Here is an 8,952-nt window from a genome sequence, read left to right as displayed (position 1 = left end):
CCTAGAGAGCTCACAACCTAATTTTGAACCTGTGGCAATGGAGGGTTAAGTGACTTGCCAAGATCACAAGGAGCAGCAGCAGGATTTAAACTGGCCAACTCTGGATGTCAAGATAGGTGCTTTAACCACTAGGCCACTCCTCCACTTAATATGCCACTTGTAATATAGGGCTAGCATAGGGTTACCATATTTGCAGAGACAAAAAAAGAGGACACAAAAAAATAAAATTCTGCCCTGCCCCTACCCCCTTCCCTGCTCCACCCTAGTACACCCCAGCCCCTTCCCCACTGTGCTGCACCCTGATGCACAGTCATCTTGACCCCCCCCCCCCCCCAAGAAAGATTCTATAAGCAGTGAAAATACTGGTAAAAGTAACAGAAATGCATTTTCTTCCATTCTCTGCTATATACAAAATCACAAAAGATGTACATTTCCAAAACAGCAAACATCCATGAGCAGCATGTTCCACCTCCTCTCCTTTCCATCCCCTTCTATCCATGTGCTGTATTTCCCCCTTTCCCTCCCCCTCCATCTACTGTGAGTTGTTGCAGATGAGTACTCTGGTCACTCCTGGCTTTTTTCTGTGTCCTGTTTGCTTCGTCTATCGATCCACCTGCAGACAAATATGGTCCTGGCCTCTGCCACCTCTATCACACACAGTGGCATACCTAGCATATTTGACACCTGGGCCCAATCATTTTATAACACCCCCTCCTCTATATGAAAAAAAATATTTTTAGTAATAACCCACGAATCACACAACAAGGGTATACCTAGGAAAAGGCAGCATCTTAAACATTGCAGTGAGCACTAGAACATCAATACACCCATTGTAAAACTAAACAAGCCAGATTTGTAAAAATGATCCTGCCAACAGAAAACCATGCCTTTTTCATAAACACAAAACACAGATACACCCTCACCCGGTATAGAATAAGTAACCACAAACTAAAAATAGAAATATATAGATGGAAATTAAATGGACCCTGCCCCCCCACATGCTCATAGACACAGGCACACACCCACAGATACACAGACTCATACACACACATACACACCCACTCACACCACACTTACAGAGAGACACAGGCACACACACATAGATACACAGACTCATACACGCACACACACCACACATACGCAGTGACACAGGCTCATATACACTCGGACACACAGTTTAGGCTCATACACCGACACACAAACACATACATACATAAAGACAGCCACAAGTTTTCACGCACACACTCATATACAGTAAATTTGAAAGACTGAGATCATATGCCACATACCTGGCTTAAGAGTGAAGGCCATTACTGCCCCTGTGTGCACAGAATGAACCTATTGGAGACATTGCATCCCAAACTCATACACACACCTAGAAACACAGTCACACATGTTCATACACACAAACACAGACACACACAGACTCTCTCTCTCTCTCTCTCACACACACACTTACTTAAATACTTCCACAAGAGAAAGGTAGAAATAGCTAGCTAAACCCCTTTCCATTGACAACCAGCCCAGGTAAAACTCAAGTTTTACCAGGAGCCAGATGTGCAGAACATTCAATCCCCCTCCCTAAGCAAATCTGGCCCTAGTGTTGGGGGTGGGGGGCAAATGCCACACTTGTTTCTCTCAACTGGCATTCTGGACACAGGTAAGACATTTTACAGAGCTCCGGAGTAGCCCTGGATAGAAGAGAACACTTATGCAGATATAGAAGCCCCTGACAGGCACAATCATTCCATAGGTGCAGCTGATACAGCTTGGAGACAGTACATCTATAGGTGGGTGCAGTGGCTGCCGGTAAAGATGCTATAGGTAGATGAGCAGGTCTAGTTTTCAATTTATCTGGGTTGAGGGGCCTGGGTAAAAACCAAAATCCATGTAATCTGTTTATTAATCTTGTTCCTGGGTTGAGGGGGGTGGGGTTGCTGCCACATACCACCAGAGCTCAATGATGTTAGCAGGGGAGAGGAGGATAAAGAAGAGCCTGGAGCTGAGCACAGGAGGGAGACAGCATGGTGTTACCCAGCCCTGGCCTCCTTCCCTGAGAGCCGAGTAGTGAGCACCCAGAGCTCCAGGGAGGAAGCAGACCTCCAAACTTCCAGGCTGCCAGAAGCAACAACAATATAAGCACTCCTTTCAGCCTGGGCTGGAAGACTTCTCTGGGAAACAGAACAGATCCTTGAGAGACACCACAAGATAATGAGGGGGAGAAGAATTATGATTGAAAATGACCCTGTAGGAATGATGAAAACCAATTCTAGACATGGTCAGCAAGACCAATAGAGGACAGTCTGGAAGAATGGTCAACTAAATCAAATGCTGATGAAAGATTTAGTGACTCTATTAAAACTGCTTTATCTGAATTGCATGCTTTATGAACTTCACTGAGTAAATCAGTGATTCCCAAACCTGTCCTGTGGTAACCCCAGCCAGTCAGGTTTTCAGGATATCCACAATAAATATCCATGCGATCAATTTGCATACACTGTCTCCTAGGTATGAAAGTCTATCTCATGCATATTAATTGTGGATATAATAAAAGCCTGACTGCCTGGGGTTCCCTCAGGACAGGTTTGGGAATCACTGGAGTAAACAATCCTTCTTTCAATTTTGAGGGAGTGGGGGGTGGGGGGGGGGGAGTGGGAGGGGAACAATAGGGAATTAAGGAGGAGACCTCCCTTACTCTTTCTTGTAAAAGGCTGCCCAATTGGAGCACTTTTAGAAAACCTATGTCCGGGAGCAGCTGTAAATCCTGATATTGATAATTAAAGCATTCATGTACATCCTTTCTGAAAAGGGGAATACACATATAGCCTTTGGTCCTGCCCTAGCCCCACACCCTTGCTATTGGCATGTAGTGCAGCTTTACATGTATAAATACCAGCTTTCTACAATCAGATTTTCTACATGTATCTGAGATACATGTGAAAATGCTGATATTTACATGTGTAAATCACAAATAGGGCTTCTAAATTAAACCATCAAAATTAATCAAATAAAACAGAACATAAAAACATCCACAATACAAATATTGTACTTCATCGACAACACACATTAAGGACAACATAAAACCTGTTTAGCAGATTTTACTCGCGAGGTATAACATCTACTACAGTTCAATGCATCATTTTTTCTATCAAGCAGCACATTTTACATTTTTTTTCCTGAAACTTTATTAGTTTTCAAATAACAGAGAGTAGAACGATAATCATGATAAACATGTTCCATTATGAATTGACAAAAGGGGAGAACAAAAAGAGAAGAAAAAGGACAATTATCTAATAAATTCTTATATGTGAGGAAATTAAAAAAAATCTGAAGGTATCAGCACTGTTCAAAGAAAAAGTAGAGAGAAGAACAGAGGAAGAAGAAGAAGGAGAAAGAAACATCTGAGAGATAGCATTGATTAGCTGATTACCAAAGAAAATAGCATGGATTAGATGTAAATGAAAGGGATTGTGGGTATGGTCCAATGAGGACCAAGTTTGGAGTTTTTTCCAAGTAATACCAGATATTTTAGCTGCAGTGATTTCCAGTTTATGATAGTGTAACACAGATTGCCACCAAGAAAGTGGTTTTATAACTATTTGTGAAAGAAACTTTCGTGAAGTATGGTCCAATGAAAAACCACACTCGAATTCCCAGAAGTTAACAATGGAATCATTTGCCTTGTGGAAAAGTTTCACTAGCATCTTGTAAATGGAGGATGCTACGTGACCTTTGTCATATAAAGTGCGTGCCAAAGCTGGTAAGGAGGGTTGGCAGTCACAGATTTGGGAGAGAAATTTAGAAGAGAAGAGGAAAGGTAATGATTTAAATGCAACCATTGAAAATAACAGGAAGAAAGTAGAGAAAACTTAGATTGTAGACTCTCAAATAAGAACAATTTTTAATGGGCTGGGTCACATATATCTGTGAGTGTCCATATATTAATACTACATCATGTTAATTTACTGGAATTCTCTACCCTGTGGTAGACTCTTAGGTTTTATGCCTTTTTTAGGTTTTTGTAATCCACTTTGAGCCCTGTGTTGGAATATGTGGAATATAAGAGACAAATATAGGGCCCTGTTTACTAAGGCATGTTAGCATTTTTAACACACCTACAATTAGCACATGTGCTAACCGTGTAGGCTCTTATAGGGATACACATGTACAGAGTTAATGCGCGTACATGGTTAACATGCGTTAAAAATGTTAACGCACCTATAATGTGGCTTAGTAAACAGGGCCCATAATATAATATAAAACCGCCAAAAATATCTTTAACCAGACCTCAGATCAAAAGACCTGTAATGTCTTCTATAGGAGACTATATATTTGTTATAGGCCTGAGACAACAAAAGAATTTTCACCTTTTTTTAAAAGTAAAGTGTCAGTTATCAGTTTCAGTTTGGTGGGGAGTTGATTCTGCACAAGGGGCCCCTGCAATGGAGAAACAGCAGCTTCTTATTTCCTCAAAATGAATTTTTTTCACAAGGAAGGGATAGAAATAAATTGTGTGCCCTCTGACTACAAAGCTTGACTAGCTTTATATATTTTTAATAAAGGGTGGAAATAATAGGATGCTTCATTCTATAATTCTTTGTGAATTAATGACAAGGCTTTAAATTTGATTCTGAAACTGATTGGTAACTTGGGTAAAGACATTGGCGCTGACTCCGTGGGTGCTGTGGGTTCTCGAGCACCCCCAATATTTCCTCGCCGGAACCGGAAGTTCCCCAGGAGCCAGCCCGCTGCCCGACATCTTCTCCCACTCCCACAACAGTCCTTCGCCTGCCCTTCACCTTCCTGCATGCCGCCCATAACTTAAAAGTCATCTTACCGGGGTCCTGGCGGCAGCAGTAGTGAAAGGCAAGCACGAGCAGGCTCGGCGAGTCGGCGCTAAGTTCAGCCTGCCTTCCCTTCTCGTTGCTCTCAGCTCTGCCTCTGGTCCCGCCCTTGCGGAAACAGGAAATGAGGGCGGGACCAGAGGCAGAGCTGAGAGCAACGAGAAGGGAGGAAATGGGTTGCTAATTTCCAAGAACCTTAGCTTCTAAGAAATCCTTCTACAGCTTTTAACACTCCTGGCACAGTTCCATCTTTAAGGGAAGCTTTGATTAAATAACAAATTCATGGTACAGTATCTTCCCATAACTGTCTAAAGACCAGAGGGGAGTGTAATGATCATGTTAAAGGATTCAAAGATTTCAAAATCTCATAATGCTCCAGGTTTTCCAGGATTCAGCTTCAGTTTATACTGGCACAATCATATTTCCATGGATTCAAAGCATGTTGGTTGACTGATCATTTCAAAATGGACAAGCAGCTGTTAACAGTTATTCCAAACCCTGTGATGACCTCTGACAGGAGAATAAGATAGAGACTGAGTAAAATTATAGAATCAACCCATGGGGTACTCCACACTTTAGGGGTTAAAAGTAAGATCTTAATGCATCCCAATAGTTACAACTATAGGGACCAAGGTAATTGTCTTGTTTGCCACCCCCAACGCTGGACCTGACTATAAGCCCAATATTCAGCCAGTGGCGGTCAGCATTATGCTCACTGCCACTGGCTTTATCCCAGATATTCAATGCCAGGCCATATCCGAGCACTGGCACTGAATATCTGGGCATACGTGGGTGAATAAAACCTAGCCAGTCAAGTGCGATATTCAGTGCTTAAGTGCCTAGGTTGTACAGCATAAAGATAGGACTGTGTTTTATGCAGTCCTATTTATGCAGTTATCCTGGCTGATTAAGTTCTGAATATTAGTACTTAAACAAGTGCTGACTCCAGCTCTGGAATGCCCACAAAGTAGACAGTTTTGGCTTAGATGCTAACTAGGCATTTTCAGTGGCACTATCCAGTTAAATTAGCTCCAGATAAGCAATTTAAAGGAACAGGAGCCACTTCTGGCCGTTTAAATTGCTTTGAATATTGAACTCTATGTTGTTTCTGTTTTTGCTAACTGGAAAGTTGAATTAAATATCTTGAATAAAAATTAAAGTACAGTGCCAAAGGCAATTGATACTTGCAATAATGGGCCTGATATTTAGTGCGAGTTAACTGGCCTGGAATGACCACCAACCAGTTAACTTTCAGCTTGGTGGATAACCGGTTATTGTCAGTGGTATTTAACTGGTTATCGCCATTGAAAATGCTTGGTTATCGCCAAAAATAAAGCTGGTATGTTGGAGGTGTTCTTTTTTTTTGGTACATGTGGTGATAGTTTTGCTCAGGTTGTCTAGGTAGGAAAAGGTACAAGTCAAGATGGTCACAATGCCCAGCGTGTTCTACAAAATCCTTGTTGAATGTGGAGCTTTTTTTTATTAAATACCTCTAAGGCCATGGGAAATGCATATGTATTTGGTGGTACATACAATGGGAGAAGCTATATTACAAGGGAACATGCTCAAAGAAAAAGCAACCTCTCTCAGGGATTGACACATGAGTGTTGGATTTTTGGAAATCTAGACATCCAAGGGGAGCCAATTAAGGAGCCAAAGTACAAAACAGAAAAATTTGAGGATTTTTGAACTGGTTGTTAAACCCAGAGAGGTTAGCATGCCTAAGAGCTCTCATGAGTGAAGGGGGCACCTATATGTAGGTACAGTGGGTTTCTGTTGAGTTGTGGAGGGCTCACAGTTTCCACCACACGTGTAACAGGTAGGGAGAGGTATGGGCTTGGGTCCACTTGTCTACAGAGCACTGCACCCACCCTACATTACCCAAGGGACCTGCATGTTGCTCTAATGGACCTGGCTACAACATTTGAGGTTCTCATAGAGGCTGGTGAGTATTATTTTTATTCACATTTTGTTTGGGATGGAAGGGGGTCAGTGACCACTGGGAAAGAGTCATCCCTGAATCCCACCAGTGGTCATCTTGTCATTTAGGGCACCTTTTTGCATCTTATTCATTAGAAATACAGGTCTAGACCAAAACGTTGACATTTTCACCCTAAATGCTTTCATTTTGTTCTATTATAGCTATAAAACATCAAAGTGTTCGGCACACTCTAATCCTGCCTTCAAAACACCCTCAATATCCCTTCTGATTTGGACACACTGCAGACAAAATGCATAGATAGACGTCTGCAAAACAGGTTTTGAAAATACCGATTTGGACATTTTGAGAAGAAATCCATTGAAACGGTGCTTTATGACACTTTTTGGATGTTTTTCTCTTTCAAAAATGAGTCCTGTGGTAACCTATGGAACTTTGTAAGTCTAAGTGCTCTGAAAATGAGCCCCAAACTATTTTCTTAGGAAATATATGCATACTTTTCAGGTCTGCCCAAACCATGCTGATATGTTTGAAAATTGTGCATGCTATGGACATAAATGTGTAAGTAATGGGTTTTCTAAAATCATTACTTAGATGTGTTAAGCCATTTACGTATGCAAACCTGCTATTTATACATGCCGATGCTATGCAAGCCTTCTAAAATAACTTTCATATTCATTCTGATGCCACTAGCATCTAGGATTGGGCATAGGAAGTGGTCTAAGGATGCTTCATTCGTGATATTATTTTGAACTAAGGGGTATAGTTATTAACATATGCTAATGTTAAGACCTATCTTGTGCTATTTTAGCACTGGTCCCATTCTATGCAAGGAGACATCAAGCAACAATTTCAAAAGGACGTCCAAATCAGAATATAGATGACGAAGTCTGTACATCACATATGGATGCCCAATTCTCATGCATTTTATTTATTTATTTATTTATTTATTTTTGGTACATTTATACCCCACATTTTCCCACTAGAGCGAGCTCAATGTGGCTTACAATATTACAAAAGGTTACAATGCAAGGAGGGTAGTAACACAAAAGTCAGAAGGAGGGGAAAGAACATAAGGATAGTACACGTTGGATAAATGGGTATAAGCAATGTGAGGAAGGTGGAGACTGCATTATTTGGGGGGATAAGCTTTCTAGAATAAAAATGTTCTTAAGGATTTCTTAAATAGCTGGTGGTCGTCAATCACTTTTAGATGTCTTGGTAGGACATTCCAAGACTTTGGGCTGATGTAGGAGAAAGAAGATGAAAAGAGCAGTTTGTATTTAACAGACTTGCAGCTTGGGTAATGTAGATTAAGGTAGGATCAAGCAGTCTCAGAAGCATTTCTTGATGGTAGATCTATCAAATCTAGCATGTAGGCAGGGGCTTCCCCCTATATTATCTTGTGAGTCAATGAGCAGATTTTGAAGGTAATACGGTCTACAATGGGGAGCCAGTGCAGATTAAAACGGAGAAATTGAGCATGATCAAAGTGTGTTTCGCCTTGCAGCTGTGTTTTGAGCAGTCTGGAGTTTTTTCAGAATGAAATTTCAGCAACCAGCATAAATTCCACTGCAGTAGTCAATATGCGATAGGACCAACCAGTGAGTAAGGGTTCAGAAGAGCTCCCTTGTGAGGAATTGCCTGATATGCCTCAATCTCCACTTGGAGTGGAACATTCTTTTCGTGATGAGCTTAGCTTGATATGTACACCCTTTTCTAATACATGAGAAATGGATGTCCGTGTGCTGGTAGAACAACAAAGTGGGGTCTCTGTCTCAGTGGCATTCCTAGGGGCGCTGACACCCGGGGCAGTCGCTGATGCGCCCCGCCCCCTGGGTGCAGCGCCCCGCCCCCGTGCAACGTGAACCTCTTTGTCACCCCGTCACCCCGGCGAAGAAAACCCCCACTGGGTGCACGCCGCTGGGGGGGGGTGCCGCGCACCGGTCAGCTTCGTTGTTTCCATGCTCCCTCCGCCCCGGAACAGGAAGTAACCTGTTCCGGGGCGGAGGGAGCATGGAAACAACGAAGCTGACCGGCGCGTCACCCCCCCAGCGGCGTGCCCCCGGGGCGGGCCGCACCCACCGCCCCCCCTTAGTACGCCATTGCTCTGTCTCCATCTTTGAGTCTCCTCTTGGACTTTTTTGGAAGGCTACTTATACCATCCCA

The sequence above is a fragment of the Microcaecilia unicolor genome, chromosome 5 (genome assembly GCF_901765095.1).
Source record: "Microcaecilia unicolor chromosome 5, aMicUni1.1, whole genome shotgun sequence".
Taxonomy (NCBI): domain Eukaryota; kingdom Metazoa; phylum Chordata; class Amphibia; order Gymnophiona; family Siphonopidae; genus Microcaecilia; species Microcaecilia unicolor.
The sequence above is the reverse complement of the archived record's forward strand: the minus strand, read 5'-3'. Positions refer to the sequence as shown.